The 18,455-nt window shown below is 37.4% G+C and overlaps 1 pseudogene; it reads right to left on the bottom strand.

Moving 5' to 3' along the window:
• Positions 1 to 15,823: 15,823 nt before the first annotated feature.
• LOC116091141 lies at positions 15,824 to 18,455 on the bottom strand (annotated as a pseudogene).

Here is an 18,455-nt window from a genome sequence, read left to right as displayed (position 1 = left end):
CCTTGGGAAAGAGTTGGAATCAGAACAAATAAACCAATTGTAATCCTGCACAGTGAAACAAAACACTAGGCTGAAACTATAAGCTGTGTCTTCATGTAGGAACCACATAATGAATATATAAGTCTAACACATTTCCAGCTAAGAACCCATAGCTCTAGTGAGATAGACTTCTGACCTATATCAACAAAAGCAAACCTTGGAGGTATGTAGACAAAAGGGATATTAATCTTGGGTATTTACGGAGTTGCAACTGATTTCAGAAACACAGCATTCTAGTTCAATGTTGATAGCACTATTGTTTTACAACTTGAATATACTTGCTATGCTCTGATAGCCTTGTAGCAGAGTAATAACTTCATTATCAAAGGCTTTGTCAACATTTTCTGGGTTGGTTGTATGTTGAAACAAAAATGCCTATAAAAGCCAAATTGTAATGGCCTATTGTTTCAGTATGTAGATATAAGTGCCTTCCCACAAAGTTTAAGGAATGTGAAGAGAAACAATACCACCAAAGTCGTGAAATAATGTGCCTGTTATATCTGCAAAAAATGAAGGTGTAGAGCCAAAAAGAAAGGGTACTTTGACAAGTGATGCACATTCACAAGCTTGTATGCTTCAAATTTTAATTTAAGGGATAAAATCTGAGACTAGAACAATGAGGTGACTTTGGAGAAGTGGCTTTTTACACATACTAGCTTTCTTACTCTTTGGTGGGTTATCATCTTAAGGTATGTCTCTCAGTGAAAGCATTTAGATCAAGAAAGTAAAACAACCTATAGTTTTGTGTCATCAAATTTCAAAACCATCTGTCCAGTGTATCCCAAGAATCAGTGCATTTACCAGAATCTATTTTTGACTTTGGTATTGATTTTTAAACATGGTTCCACTTATGCAAATGTTAAATACCACTCTGCAGATGAAAATTGACATAGGGAAGAGACCCACTTGATACCTGGAAACAAAAGAGATAGCTGTGTGTGAATATGAATAGGATTGCTAAGACACAAAACTGATTGGCTGGGTTACATAGAAGCACTAAATGTCCTGTGCCTTGTCCCATTCAGTACAGATTGCCTTGGTCTGACAGTTTCCTGTATTCTTAATGGACAGGAAGATCTGGGGAGGAAAAACACAGACTCTGTTTGAGAATTTTACATTCTAAACCAACACTGGAAGAGTATTTCTGTTGGGAGATGGCATCCAAACTTGAGGTACATCTGTAGGGAGCAAATTCAGGACAGTTGCTTCACTCTCTACATTGGCAGTCCATCATGTGGAAAAACACTGACAAGAATTCAGCAGATAAATTGGCAAAATATCCTGTTGGCAAGAAAAGCAGGACAGAGTTCAGCTTTCAAAGAGCCTTTTCTAACCTTACCTGTTTCCTTACGTGGAAAAAGTGGCTCAATACTTTCATTAACTCGCAAGGCAAATAATAAATTGCAAAACAACAAGTGTAGGAAAAAGTGTATGATTTTCCTTTTCTTTTTCCTCAAGAATGAAGAAATAGTGACTTTTGTTTATTTATGATAATAATACTTACTATTTTATCTTTCCTTATATTTTACTTATTGTTATTGTTCACTGCAAGTATTCCTACATCTCCTGCCTTTTTTATCCTTGCCATAATATCTATTTCTATAATATCATAATATATATTTTTTCTTAGTTATTTTATTTATTTACATTTCAAATACTATCTCCCTGCCAAGTTTTATCTCTACAAGTCTCCTATCCCATCCTCCCACCCCCTGCCTCTATAAGGGTGCTCCCCCACCATTCTACCCACTCCTACCTCAGCAGTCTAGCATTCTGGGTCATGAAGCCTCCACAGGACCAAGGGAATCCCCTCCCAGTGATGCCCAACAAGGTCATCCTCTGCTACATATCCAGCTGGAGCAATGGGTACCCCCATGTACTCTTTGGTTGGTGGTTTAGTCTCCGGGAGCTTTGAGGGGTGTCTGGTTGATTGATATTGTTGTTCTTCCTATGAGGTTGAAAAACCCTTCAGCTCCTACAGTCCTTTCTCTAACTTCCCCATTGGAGTCCTCACACTTAGTACAATGTTTGGCTATGTACAACCACATCTGTATTGGTCCTGCTCTTATTTTTAATATTTTTAATTTTCAAGTTGATCCTGTAAGTACCCTAGATTTTGTATTATCTAACCTTATTGGGAAAGTAGCCAATATTTCCCCATTTATTTTTTACTAAATTTATTTAAGCATTTCTTAGTATTTATAATGTTGTCTGATGCCTCTTCTCTGGGTAGTTGTAAGGATCTTGACCTTTAAAGAAGGCTTCTATTTTAAAGTGATACCACTTGAAACCAAATGTGTCTAGAAGACAGGAGGAAGGCATAAAGTTGGAGGATAGGGAGGGAGAAAGGATACAGAAGGAAATATGGGAGGGAAAATACTAATTAGAATATATATTGTGGGAAAATTTATTTTCAGTTAAAAAAGTGGTATCTAATCCAATGAATTTGAAAAATCAAAACATAGAAACTAAAGAAACTAGAACACTGAAGAAAATGTGACTCTTCAAAACAGTTTATAACTCAATAGTTAAATTTAAAAATATGAAGATGGTTGAAGTGCCAAATAAATAATTCAAAAGTCTAGTTTTCTAAATAATCTCTTCAAAGAAGATTCACATTCACAGATGGATGTAGGAGGAACTCAATTCAGGATCTACGTTAGTAATTTAGCAACATAGAAAGAAATTCGTAAGGAAATGAAAATTATACAAGACAGACACAGAGACAGAAATATTGGAAAAGAAATTAAATAAAAGAAATGGACAAAAGTATCTCAGACTAGATCAAGTAGAAGAAAGAATATTATAGACTGAAATCAAAGTTATTGAATTTAGAAAATAAAGAAAAAGAAATAATCATTCAAGATCCTAACTTTAAGTAATTTTTTAACAAAATTAATAAATGAAACTTCAACATCCAAGCAAGATGAACAGAAATACACTGCAGTGGTACACAATCATTAAAAATAAATAAATAGTCAAAATTAATAAATAATAAATAAATAGGAAAATATTATTAACAATGAAAATTTGAAAATAAATGTTTACTAAAATATAGAAATAAATTAGAGTTTAAAACAGAACAAGAAAGAAAATTTCTATGTCATATTGTAGTTAAAATGTTAAGATTATAAAAAAACACTGAAACTTGAAAGAAAAAAGCACCATCTTAGAAAGGCAAACTTATCAGAACTGTATAAGATCCTCTAGCTCTTATAATCTTTCCACCTACTATTCCTAAGAATCCTTGAGCCTGTATGTTATGGTAAATCTCAAACCCCAATAAGCCTGTTCAAAGAACATACAACTCAGTTATAATATTTATAAGCTGCACACCTAGATTGGACACATATACCATTACACTACTCTGTTCCACAGCTATGTGATCCCTTGTTACTTGCAGGTCATCCAGACCACATGGTTCTGTTCCATCTTCTTTCCAACTCCTCTTCCTCTTCCTATCTCTCCTCCATCTCCTAGTCCTTCCTCCTCCTTCTTCTCTCCCCTCTCTAAAAATTTTAGCCCCATCTTTCCCTTTCACTGCCCCATCACAGGCTCTAGCGTTTATTTGACCAGTTAAAATGGGGAGAAAGTTCACAAGAAATCACCTGAGTACATGATCCACTCATCATCAGGGCAGCCCCTCTTGAGGAAAGAAAATTATCATAAAAATAAAAACAGCACCAGGAAAATCTATAATACCTACTTGTTGGGGTATTTTATAGATAGATCTTGGGATTGGGCTCTACAACTCTGCAGTTTGACTGGTTGTAGTTTTCTATAATGCATTTCTTATATTATAAAGATACGTCTCTTTAAGGATGGTTGAAGAATAGACACCTCTCTCTGGGTAAAGGGTAAATATTTAGAAGTCAGTTAAGAATCCTGCTGTTTTAGTATAGTGGTGGTTATAAGTTTTCTTCTAAGATCTGTAACTTCATTAGCTCTGGGTAGTTGGCTGGCTTTCTAGTATCAAATGTAATTGCCCTCTTTTTGAATGGGTCTTAAGTATAATGTGGGAGCTGTTGCTTACTCCCAAGATACGTGTGGCCTACAGCACACTTAGGGTTATATTGCTATACTGTTTGTTTGTTGTGATTCATATGTTCCATAGCTGGTAGGATTATTGGTTACATCCTTCCTTTAGAAGCTTTCTCAGCACCTGTAACATGAAAGCTGGTCCTCAGAAAAGAGGCTTTCAGTTCAGTCACATATCAAGGACCTCTGGTCCCTATGTCTGAAAAGTATGCCATCCTCAGCAATAAGGACATATCTGCCACCTGCAGGGAGCAACTGAGAGCAATTGCAATAAATTTTGAATGTGTTCTTTAATTCAATTTGCAAATGTTTTATTAAAAATTTTAAGTGGCTGGTCTTTAGGCGAATTGCCTACTCCTTCCCTGTCCTGCCTTGGAATATTTTGACATGTATTTTTTGCCCATTTATCTTTAAATTTCTGATAGAATACAACTATCTGTTTCTCTTATCTTGGGATATTGTATATATTGCTTTAATCTTTAGGTTCTTTATAGTTCTGAGTTGTTTATGTCCTCTTGGTACAATTTTAATATACCACAAGTATCTAGTAATTTGCTTATTACTTCAACATTTTGTAATATATGATTACTTCGACATTTTGTAATATATTCAAATATAGGTTTTTAAAGTATTATCTAATGATTCTCTCAGTGTCTCTAGTCTCTGTTATAATGTTTCTGTGGTAAGCAGTTTTGTGCCAGATTCACACAAGTTATAGTAGTCATCACACAGGAGAAAACCACACCTGAGAAAATGCTTCTTTGTCTACATGCAAGACTGTAGAGTATTTTCTTAGTGCCTGATGGGGGAGGGCCCAGCCCATTATGGGTAGTGCCAGTGTTCCTGGATTCTATAAGAAAGCAGGCAGAGCAAGCCATGAGGAGCAAACCAGTAAGCAGCACCTCTCCATGGCCTCTGCATCAGCTAATACCTCCAGGTTCCTGCCATGATTGAGTACCTGTCCTGACTTCCTTCAGTAATGGACAGTGATATGAAAGTATAAACCAAAGAAACCCTTTGCTCCTCACCCTGCTTTTTGTCGTGGTGTTTTATCATAACAATAGTGAGCCTAACAAAGATATAACATTTTTTTTCTTTCAAATTTCATTAGCTTGAGTCTTCTTTGTTTTTCCTTTCAATTATTTGGCTAAGATTTCTAAAACCTTATTCATAATTTCAAAGAATCAACACTTTGCTTTATGCATTCTTTGTATTATTCTTTTAGTCGCCGTTTCATTACTTTCTCATCTGTTCTGCATTTATTCTTTCCATCTAATTTTGGATTAAGAGTTTGTATGTTTGTAAGAACTTGAGGTGCTTCATGAAGAGGTATATTTTATATTTTTCTCTTTTTATGCATAGTGACTTCTAGCTAAGATCTTTCCTCTTAAATCTGAATTTTCTGAAGCCTATGTTCTGGTAATCATTTCCATTTGATTTCACATTTTAAAAGGTCTTCATTGATTTATTGAGTGCCTACTCATCATTAAAGTCTGTGTTGTTAAATTTCTATAAGGTTTTCCTAGTTCCTGTTCGAAAACTGAATAACAATCCAGGAAAGGATACATGTGATAATCTGAATTCCCTACACATTTATACATGCCACATATATCTAAATGCATTCACATTAACAAATGCATAAGTATATCATACATATGTACAACATAAAATGCATACAGACACAGGTACACATACTCATACACACAGGACCCATATAAACTTTGATGACTCTTAAACCAAATTTAACAATGTTTTTACAGCTTTAAGGAATAGTCACTATAAAAATATAGATATGCATTAATGTATAACCCAGATGTCCTTCAACAGAGAAAAGGATAAAGAAAATGTCATACATTTACACAATGGAGTATTACAGTTATTAAAAACAATTACTTCATGAAATTCACGGGCAAATGGGTGAAACTTTAAAATATCATCCTGAGTGAGGTAACTTAGTCACAAAAGAATGCACATGGTATATACTCTCTGATAAGTGGATATTAGCCCAGAAGCTCGGAATACCCAAGATACAATTCACAGACCACATGAAACTCCAGAAGAAGGAAAACCAAAGTGTGGACCCTTCAGTCCTTCTTGAAGGAAGAACAAAATACCCATAGAAGGAGAATCAGAGACAAAGTTTAGAGGACTTTGAAGGAAAGACTATCCAGAGACTGCCCCACATAGGAATCCATCGCATATATAGTCACCAAACCCAGACACTATAATGGATGCCAACAAGTGCTTTCTGACAGGAGCCTGATATAGCTGTCTCTTGAGAGGCTCTGCTGGAACCTGACAAATACAGAGGTGGATGCTTGCAGTATTAGACTAAGCACTGGGACCCCAATGGAGGAGTTAGAGAAAGGACTGAAGGAGCTAAAGGGGATGGCAACCCCATAGGAAGAACAACAGTATCAACCAACCCGACTACCCAAAGCTCCCAGGGACTAAACCAACAACCAAAGAGTACACATGGAGGGACCCATGGCTCCAGCTGCATATGTAGCAAAGGATGGCTTTGTCAGGCATCAATGGGAAGAGAGGCCCTTGGTCCTGTGAAAGCTCGATGCCACAGCATAAATTTCCTTTATTTTCTATCTTAGAGGAAGACTAGTATATGTTCATAGCTATTCAACATTCTGTTTTATCAGGTGATAAGCTGTTTTGGCTGAAATAACCAGCTTTCCATTAATAAGCAATTTTAAAAGGAAAAGTATAATAGGCTTTTAAAAAAATCATAGGTGCTCATTCATACATACCAATACTCCACAAGCAGTAGTACGTTGTAATTGTTGTATTAATGATAAAAATTGAAAATATAGAATATTTTACCTAAAATTCTGCACAATGGGGGGATATCATAAATCTAGTGTTCTGAATGATTTCAGCAAATCAAAATAGAGTTTTATAAGAATTAGAAAATTTTGAGGAAGAAGGATTTACAGCTGGTATTATTTTTTTATCATTTACTTATTGTAGCTATATGAGTACACACTGTAACTGTACAGATAGTTGTAAACCTTCATCTGGTTGTTGGGAATGGACTTTTAGGACCTCTGCTTGCTCCCATCAGCCCCACTCGCTCCAACCCAAAGAATTATTTATTATTATAAATAAGTACACTGTAACTGTCTTCAGATGTACCAGAAGAGGGCATCAGATCTCATTATGGGTGGTTGTGAGCCACCAAGTGGTTGCTGGGATTTCAACTCAGGACCCTTGGAAGAACAGTTCGTGCTCTAACCCTCTGACTCATCTCAAGAATCCATTAAACACAATTTTTTGGTATTTGTATTTTTAAGATTTATTTATTTATTTTATGTAAATACACTGTCACTATCTTCAGACACACCAGAAGAGGGCACTGGATCTCATTATAGATGGTGTGAGCCACCATGTGGTTGCTGGGAATTGAACTCAGGACCTCTGGAAAAACAGTCTGTACTCTTGACCACTGAGCCATCTCTCCAGCCCAGTATTATGTTTTAGTGAGGAGCATTTTTTAGTAACTTACTATAATAAGGAATGCTTATGCCTAGTTCAAGTTAATTAAAGGGGTAAAAGAAATGACAGAATGGTGCTACTGGCTCCATAGCAGGCCCTTGCAAAAAGTGAAAGATTTGCTTTTAGCTTTGTCAAGTTGCAACATGGATCTAAAAGTATATCAGTAAACGTTTTCTATTTCAACACATTAAAATGCATAGGTTTGTGTTACACTTGAGTGAGTATTTCAGCCACTGGAAGATTTCATAACACCATTCAATGGTTATTTTGATATTACTGGTTCATTGAATTTTGTAGATATGGACTATTTGATTGTACAAATCAATGAACCCCATTAAACAATTCACTTATTGGGAGACTGTGACATTCGTCTAGCTGATGCACATTTTTCAAAATTCCAGTCTTCCACTGAAACAAACATTTTATCATTGGCTAAATAAACTCCATGTTTTCCTTGCAAATAGTACTATAGTTTATTGAGGGGAAAAAGACTACAAATGTCTATAACTAAGCACTGTTTTCATGTTATTTTGTTGAGGTAGCAAAGGGTTAAGATTATGAAGGGAATGGCATCGTCCCAACCATGCAACTTACAGTCTTCAAGTGGTATCATCTCAGCATGAAATTCCTATACTTTTCATCTTTTTGGAAAGTATTATTCTTTGCATATACTCCGATTTCACTAAAAGTAGCCTTGACTTTTCTTCTGCTCTTTCTATAATTCTTTCGTAAAATTCTTCTATGAAAATAAACTTCAACATTAGACCATTTTATCCAAAGATGGAGATGATTTCCAGTACTTTGGTAACATTTTCAATTTGAAATGATGTTTTAGCCTCCTCCAAAGTGGTTATTTCATCTTGTAGCTTGTTTGAAAATATATCCTTCTTTGTGTTAATCATGGTGAACCATTACCAAGAAAATTATCTTATTTGTAGTTGGTATTGCATCACACAGGACATTCAGCACAGATACTTTCAAGAATAGTGGCATGGTGAAATTAATAAAAAAATCTCTGCATTACCGGGGATATTCTCAAATGAAATTGTTTTTCCTTTGTTAGTGTTTTCATGTGGAGAACATAATGGATAGTAGGCCAATTTTGTCTCAGTACTTCATTTGCATTTCTACTATCTATAATGCCACCACACTAATAAAGACAACTAAATTCTTGGCGTTACTGTAAAATTAACCTTGACACTACAGAGCACCTGAAACTACTTATCAATTCCTCTGTGTTCCTGGGTCTACAGTTTGAGAAATTCAGCAGTAGCATTATTTCTCATAATTTAAAGTCCATAAAACTGCCAAGTGATCATGTGAAAATACTAGTTACACTTTGAAATACCTGTAGTGGAACTCATGATTCTGCCTTGAAGATCCCAAATAATGACTTAATTCTGTCTCACGGACCACACTTTGAGTGAAAAGCCTCCAGAGTACTACATAAACTAATCCAAGACTCTTCATTGATCTTATCAAAAGCAATTTACATTTTCAATGTAATCTGATTCAAAATTCAAAAGGTGTTCTTCACAGAAATAGAAAAATATCCAAAAATTCATATGGAAGCAAAAAAGACTCTGGATAGTTAAAGGAAAAGTGTCCAAAAATAGCAATGAGGAAAGAATTAGCATATCAGATTTCAGGCTATAATACAAAGCTATAGTAATAAAAATAGCATGGTACTGGCAAAAAAATAACCCCAGATACATAGATCAATGGACTAAGATAAATATATGAGCATGAGTATGTATAATTATAGCATATGAAACTCCATTTTGGCTTCTTGCTCACGAGGTTCCAAGAAAGTCTTCCAAACATATAAGTTGTTGCCCTTGGTTGACTCCCAGAATTTTAAGGTAAGACACCATTGCTTAATACATCAGAAACTCAGACACAGGTCTTGGAGGAATCTATAAGAAACTGACCTAGACAATCCAGAGACTGCTCCACCTGGGAATCCTTCCCATATTCAATCACCAAATCCAGACACAATTTGGATGCCAGCAAGTGCTGGATGACAAGAGCCTGATATAGCTCTCTCCTGAGAGGCTCTGACAGTACCCAACTAATACAGAAGTAGAAACTCACAGCCATCCGTTGGACTGAGTACAGGGACCCCAATGGAGGAGCTAGAGAAAGGACCCAAGGAGCTGAAGGGTTTGCAGCCCCTTAGGACGAACAACAATATGAACTACCTAGTACCCTCAGAGCTCCCAGAGACTAAACCACCAACCAAAGAGTACACATGGTGGGACTCTTGGCTCCAGCAGCATATGTATAGCAGAGGATGGCCTAGTTGGTCATCAATGGGAGGAGAGGCCCTTGGCCCTGTGAAGGTTCTATGCCCCAGTGTAGGGGAATTCCAGGGCCAGGAAACTGGAGAGGGTGGGGTGGTGAGCAGAGGGAGGGAGGAGGGGAGAGGGAACAGGGATTTTGTTTTTGTTTTTGTTTTTTATTTTATTTTTTCTTTTTTTCAGAGGGGAAACTGGGAAAGGAGATATCATATGACTGTAAATAAAGAAAATATCTAATAAAAAATGAAAAATGAAAAAAAAGAAGAAACTGACCTAGAACCCTTTTCATGAGGATGCAGTCTAATTGTACTAGAATGTGCTATGCAAGCTACTGAGGGAGAAAACAGTCTTGCCAAGCTGTAAAGCCTTTAAACCACAAAAATGACTTCCCTATCAAGATATTCAAGTTATACCCAAATGGTACAATAGCAGCAATATTACCATGGGTGCAAGCAACACGCTGTTTAATTGGACTGAATGAGAGAATTCAGGCTTGGTATTATAAATGTAATGAACTTCTCAGGGTTGGAGAAGTAATAAACCCTAGAGAACCCACTACTGCCAATTGAAGACTTCATTCTCAATATCTATACTTATTGAAAGGTTGGAATACCAGATAAGAATTTTTACAATTCATGAAAAGCTTAATAGATAACAGCTGACTGATCTCTTAAGAACAGAGAAAAGACAGTATGGTATTATATTTCTGTAATTTCAGCACTATAGAGAATGATATAACTAGTTCAGGATGTTGAAGCCTAAAACACACAGTTGGACTCCATAAAAATAAGAGTAGTTTTTTATTTTTTAAGTTTTTCCCCAGTGGTCAGAAATAGGACAGTCAATCAAGCTGTAACCATTTAGTCCCTCATACTCAGGAAGCTAAGGCAGAAAGATTACAAATTTAAGGTCTACCTGCACAAATGGATAAATTCACTATAAACTATGGATTGTTAGACAAATTGGTGAGACCTTATCTAAACAAAAAAAAAAAATTAAAAAGGACTAGGGATGTTGCTCAGAGTGGACTCTTTACTGACCTTTTGCAAGGACTTTTATCCCATCCATAATTAATTTTATATCTTGGGTTGTATCCTATGTTGTGTTATGGTAGCTGATTAAGTGTATATAATCTCAGAAGATCATAGGAAGTTAGTTATTATGGTATTATCCTTATGCATCACAGACTGTTCCTGTAGAATAACTCTACAGATTGTCCTCTGGCTCCAAATTCATGATTACAAATGTGCATACACACATACACATGGACCTGAACACATATGAATTTCCATAATCATATATAAAAATGGTATACTTATATGTGTATCTATTCTTGTATATGTTATTTTATGTTTTATTGCAATACTTATTGAACATATTTCATGAAATATTATATTTATACAAGCATCTCTCCACTCATGGTTAAAATCCTGACAAAAATCTCTCATCACCTGAGAAGAGTCTCAACAAAAGATTTTGTGATTTTTTTTTGGCTTGTGGGTATGTCTTTTGGGAATTGTCTTGGTTGTGTTAATTGGATTGGGAAAATCAATCTATTATGGGTGCCATGATTTAAAAGTTATGTGTCTTGGACTGTATTAAAATAAAAAGAACAAGAAAGCCATCTGAGAACAACTTGCATGGATAAATTCATTGATTTGAGTTTCTAATAACATATGTGATATGAACAAATCCCCAATGTTCCTGACACTATGACATCCCTGCTGTAATGGATGGTTACCTAAAATTATGAGGTAGATAACTCATAATTGCTACCACAAGTTAGATTTATTAAATGTATTTTACCATAAAAACAAATAAAATGAAGAGAAATCTATAGTAATAACACAAGGAGATACCATCCCTACATCATACAACTTATAATCAAGGGAAGAAAAGTATTTGTTTGTTAATACCTTGAAGTTATTTTAGTCTTATATTTTCTAAATCATTCTTTTACAAATTTACATTGTTATTTTTAATTTTGTGTGTATGACTGTTTCGCTTATATGTCTGTGTACTATGTGTATGCCATGCCCACAGAGACTAGAAGAAATTATCAGGTCACCTTGGCACGAGTTTTAGAGACAGTTGCTAACTGTTGTGTGGAACTTGAATCTGGTTTTTATGGAAGGGCAGTATCTTAGTGTTTCTATTGCTATAATGAAATATCATGATCAAAAGCAAGGTGAGGATAAAAGAGTTTATTCTTCTTATATTTCCACATTATAGCCCATTATTGAAGGAAGCCAGGACTGGAACTCAAAGAGGGCAGGAACATGGAGACAGAAACTGTGGCAGGGGGCATGGGGCATGCTGCTTATTGGTTTGCTGCCCATAGATTATTCAGTCTGCTTTCTCTTAGAACCCAGGACCAACAGCCCAGGCATGGTAGTACCACCCACAATGACTGGCCCCTCCCCCATAAATCACTAACTAAGAAAATGCTTTACAGGATTGCCTGCAATTTGATTCCACCACTGATAAAAAAATCTAATAGTATTTTTATATAATATATGCAATATATAAGAAGCTCTACAACAATTCAACATCATATTTTGTAGTCAAAATGACTAAAGCTCAAACAATAGAATCTGTACACTGTGATGCAGTCAATCATTATATGAGTATTGGATTTCTTCATGAAGCTGCTTGGAGGTAAAATCCTCTTTGCTTTACACCTAGCAACAATTATATGAGATTGAAAAGTCTTTCCGTTATTACTTTTGTGGCTGTCAAAAGAACAAGTTTAACTTTAAGTAATTCAAGGGATATAAAACTAAATAAATCCCATGCTCCACTTAAGATCCTTCTTAAATGAAAAATGATAAAAGAATAATCTTACATATCTCGAATTGTTTTACAATTATGAATATAACATTGAAGAACCAGTACAACTCATGTAGCTATCTAAAATATTTGATGTTTTATTTTTATTTCCTTTATATCTATTTACCTGTCAGGGATGTATATGTAGTCAAGAGCCCACATGGAGGTTGGAGGATGACTTACAAGAACTACTTCTCTTTTTTCAACATGTAGATTCCACGGATTAAACTCAGGTCATCAGGGTGGGTAGCAAGTGTTTTTACACACTGAGCCATAATACAAGCTACCACATATGCTATTTTAATATAGAATGTTATATTTATATTTTTAGAAAGATGTCTTTCTGGTATATAAGAAAGTTCAGCTATCTTTTTGAGAACTTTCACCAAAAAAAATCCTCTCACATAACTTTAAGTAGAAAAACAGTTGTCATAGAAGATGTTGGTTTGCCCCTAGCTTGTTATTTTATAGAAAGTAAAGGGAAATTATAGATATTGGATTCACATGTGTACTATTGAAATGCATACCACCTCTTGTTTTCTGCTATCTTAACATAAATACTAGTCACAAAGTCTAACTGTCATTGGATTGCCTGTTTTAAAATTGAGTACAGAAAATAAACATAGAGAACAAAAAGGAGGTGGGGAGTGAAATAGCTCACTGATAACAGGAGCAGCAGCAAACTCTTACTGCTCTTTGGAAAGAGTAGTTTTAACAAAGTAAGCAAGAATCATTTTCTCTGGTTGAGTGTTGATTCCCCAGCGTGCTCTCAGTAAGTAATTAGAATGGCCCACTGAATGTCAGCATCAGCTTGTTTATTCTCATTATTTTATCATTTTAAAAACCCTCTAGGTGATGAGACATGCAGTATAGAACATAATTACCATTATTAGCATACTAATTGGACACAAAAATAGGCCAACTACAAGGTAGCCAACTGAATAATTTCACATTAATCAAACACCATAGTGAATAAGCCTATTGTTAAATTGACAGCTACCATAATTGGCAATATTTTGCAGTGAAATATCAGAATTTCCTTGTAATATCTCTCCAGTGCCATATAATTTAGTAATTTCCCAATGTTCCTGCCTTAAATTTGTACACCTAACTTAAAGTTCAAGAAAACACAATGATGAGAATATTAGTCTTTTAACCACTGTCCTAAATACTTAAACTGAGACTTATTGACCTTCAGGAGGAAATGTAAGATAAAAAGTGAGGAAGCTACCAACTTAGTCACTTGTTGCTGTGTATAATGCATCATTTCTTAATATGTGCTATTAAGTTTCAAAAGCCTCTTGATCACAGTGACCCTTTTAAAGATGCTCTATTTCACAAAATTTACAAGTATTATATTTAACAATAATCGTTTACTTGGCAATGTAATATTTGTTATGTGTTGAGAAATGTGAATTACTATTGTTCGATACAAAGCCTGCTTTTCTTCAGTGCAGACCACTAGAGAAGCTGCAAAATAAAGTCCCCTTTTCAGTAACCGAGTATCGCTTTACAATTAACTCAATTTCTTCCCCTATGAAGCATTTCTGAATTATTACACCCAGAGATGATTTTCCCGTTGCTACAATTTCAGCACATTGACTAGTTACTTTTCATACATTCATTCTCTTAGATATCTGTATCTGAATATGCAAGAAATGCTTCCTCTAGAATAACTCTACGGTATCCTTTTTATTAAAGAAAAAGCCTATTGAACTTTCATTAATAGCCAGTGCCTGCCCTCATGATCCAGTGCTCTATTCAGCACCATTATGTCTTCTTATAATAGAAACACAGGAGGTTTTTCATCCTGATACCCAAATAAATTGTGTGTTCTGATCAGTCAGTTTTATCTAGACTAAACACACATGTTACAATTCCTTGTGTGGGGTGGTTTCAATGTGAATATCTATCACTGGCGTATTTATCTAAACAATTGGTATCCAGATGATGACTCTATTTTGGAAGGTTGTAGATCCTTTAAGAGGCAGAAATTCACTGGAGGAAGTGATTCACTAGTGGCAGCCCTTGAGGTTTTACAGCTTGGCCCTATTTCTTACCCACTGTTGGTTTCTCAGGTGTATATACATTGGGATTAACCATCTCATATTATTTTCCTGCTGCTACACACAGTATCTCTTCTTAAACTGTGAGTTGAAATAAACTTCTCCTTCCTTACATATTTTTTTGTCAGGAATCTTGATATAGCCAAAAGAAAAGTATTTAATACACATAGTTTCTGCACACATATTTGTACCTCAATTACCTTCTCTACTGTTTGAAATACCCATAAAAGGTAACTTTATTTTTTTCCCTCTTGTTATTCTTCTTCCTCCATGAATCATTACCCAACTATTGTATCGAGGACTAATTTTTCCCTTGCTAAATGCTACTATAACTTCTACTTGATTTTCATCTATTTACTCACTAAGAAAACAGTAAGCACATGTATATTTGGTACAAGACAGGCTAACAAAAGGCAAGAGAAGAAACAGGGCAGTCTCATTGTCTTTAAGTTCTTTAAACTTCACAAGTTTGGTCCTATCATTTCCTTATAATTTTACTTTCCTTTCACCAGAAATGGAGACGATTTTTTGTAGAAACATCTATAGATCTACAGACATAGACATATAGATATGTGAATATGGAGAGACCTAGAATGAGAAGGTTGTCCAAATACTGACATAACCAGCTAGCATTTATACCTAAGGCTCTGTCATCTCCTTACATCAGGACGTATGTCGTGTTTAGTGAGTGAAAATAACAAAGCTGGTGTCTGTTACAAACCAAATCCCTGTCATAAGTGTGCTATCATCAAGGGGTGGGGCATTCCCACCTCAGACTGTGGGCACAGGACTGAAGATACCCATCTCAAACACCAGGAGAGCTAAGCCAACACTTGTCAGCAACCTCTCTTGTTCTCATCTACCTTCACTATGCAGAGGCCATCACTGTCCAGAACTCTATCAACAGACATGAAGTTGAGGGATACAGAACAGAGCCCAAGAGTTCCTTGCTTGTGTGGAAGCTTTTGGAATGAGAAAGCATGACAGGATCCTCTAATATAGCCACACGTTTAACACTCACAAATGAGTATGTATATACTAAGATTAACAAGATGACAGATTAACAAAGAAGGCAAATAGATGAATGGTTGGGGAGGGTGTTATAAAGCAAAGGCATGGTAGTGTTAATTGCACCAATGTGAGGAAGGCAGGCCAGGGACTCTGTATTGGCAGCTCCAAGGACAAGAGGTGTTGGCTGATCAGAACAAGCATGGATGCTAGAAGTACCTCGTGGTCAGAGCACCCACTTAACAGCACTGTCACCCCAATCAGCCCCTTAAGAGTCTTCTGGTCAGTAAGGCAATAGGGGCTCAACGTGGTTCTGGGACTGTAAAATGTCTAGCTGGCTTCTTCAAGGTGCTACTGGGGAGTCAAGCAATGCTTCTGCAGCCTCGGAAGACTGAGGACCTCACAGTGCCTCTTCTTGCCTGCAGTAGTTGTAGGAAGATAAGGCTTGGGACTCTTTGTGGTGAATGAGGACAGGTGCACTAGGGACAAAGGCCTGGTCTGCGCTGTTAAGCTCTGGGTGGACTTTGTCCCCATCAGTAAGTTCATGGAAGCTGGGTTTGAAGAGGCACTCCTCAGAGATATTAAAGGTTGTGTTGAGGTCAGGAGTAAGTAGGTCTAGAGTAGTAGAACAGTCCTGTAAGGCAGAAAGGCCCAGGGGTACCCAGCTTTTAATGACTGTAGCTGGGTAGACTCTGGAGGATGAGGAAGAAACCCTTTTTCCTTTGGGAGTTCTGGGTTCAGAGATGGGCCTTAGTTAGAGAGCCCTTTCTCAGGCGGGGGTGGAAGGACTGGCCCTGGCAGATTTGGAGCTGATGGGTTGCCTGGCTCTCTGCGGGATTCAGTTTTCTTGTCTTCTTCCCCTTAGTGGGCTTTTGGGATGTCTTATCTGATCTGTGATCATGATCAAGTGGGATCCGCAGAGTTTGTGTGAGATCATTCAATTGCTTTGCCATGCTCCATATCATAGGACCACAGAACTCCAAAGACTTAAATTTTGAACACAGCTCCTAAGCTAGAGGATACCCCCTTGCCAGACCAGTAGACCTGCCGCTCTCAGCTCTGTGCTCAGTGCTTTCCTCACTACTCACTGACTGCTGCAGGATCCAAATTCTCATATCATGTCAGGAGTCAGGATACTGGCCGCCTGGAACAGGGAGTACTGTTGCTGGGCAAGGAGCTGCACCCACAGGGCCAACTGCTTAGATTCTGTACTAAGTGTTGGTTGATGACTGGCTTCATCTGCAAAATTAGATTAAGGGACCCTGGCATGTTCAGTTCTAGCATCTGGGTTGGACACTGCTTGTTCTGGAGGGAATGCTCCTATTCTGAAGAATTTTCTTCCACAATGCCCTGTCCCTGGGCATCTATTCCCAGGCTCTCCTCTTGAAGTTTCATACTTTGGATTGAATTCTGGGGTATAGGACTAGCTGGAGTGCCCAGGCTGAAATGAGAAGCTAGGCATTGTGGTATGCTCAACTTGGGGGCCTGTGGGGAGCACTGTTGCACGGCCTGAGCCCTAGCCTCATATGTCTGGAGCTTCTCCCTCAGGGTAGCCAACTCAGTCTGGAGCTGCTGGTAGATGGTGACATATTGGCTAATGTGATGATTCAGACTGATCATGTTGCTCTTTAGTATGAGTCTGATCTCTTTGGCATAATTAGCCTATTTGAGGGAGTTGTAAGTATCCTCATAAGTCAGGTTGGAAGGGCTGATGGCAGCAACCATCACAGTGCAGCATTTGCCCCCAGTGGAGTCCTTGAGCAGACTGGTCAATTTGCTGTCTCAATCGGTAAGACTTGTGGCCCCTTGCATTGGCCGCATTGAGGATATCAATGAGTAATAACAGAGATGTTGATGTTGGCACCCTCCTGCAGTGGCTCTCCTTTGGTGTGGGGGCTAGATGATGGCTACGAGCCAGTTAAGTCAGTCAGTCTCTTGTTGGCTACTTGAAGAGCTTGGGTCAGTCCTGAAACCTGGCCCTGTTGCTTCTCAAAGATCTAGAAAAAGGCATGAGAGTGGGAAGATGTGGCTTTGACATTCACAGGGTGCTGTGTATGGCTGCAGTTTCCTCTGACCAGCATCTATAGTAGCTGTTTGGCTAAAGCTGGCTGGTCAAAAGTCCTAGCACCACAACACCCTTAGTTAGAGTCCTCACAAATTGTGTCTGATGGGTTATTTGGGCTCAAGGAGGTCATGGATCTGCTCATTATACACCTCCAGGTAACTGATGAGCACCTCGAACTGTTTTTCATCCTGACAGGCTTCAAGATGCCTATACAGTTCCATGGTGGCCAGGTACATGATGCCAGGCTCTCCCTTCATTCCCAGCATAGTGTCTTCCCAGCCCCAGTGACTCCAGAGGCAAACATATAGCAGGAGACTACTGTCAAGAATGCTGTGTATAATGTGCTATAACATATCCTGTCGAGTAGCTACCTCACCAAAAGACCCAGTCAAAGACAAATGTCATATCTTTGTCCTTCTTGGGACCATTGTGGGAGCCACTCCATTTTAAGCCAGCAAATATCCCATCACTCTCCTTGGGGTCAAACACCAGCATCTACTCATCTATCACCTGAATCTCGGGCCACTGCTGACTCTCTACCTCCTTAGAGGTGGGGCGCCTCACCCATAGGACCATCTGAAACACTCTGTCATCTACAGCCAT

Source organism: Mastomys coucha, chromosome X, assembly GCF_008632895.1.
Source record: "Mastomys coucha isolate ucsf_1 chromosome X, UCSF_Mcou_1, whole genome shotgun sequence".
Lineage (NCBI taxonomy): Eukaryota > Metazoa > Chordata > Mammalia > Rodentia > Muridae > Mastomys > Mastomys coucha.
This window is presented reverse-complemented; position numbering and strand designations above follow the sequence as displayed.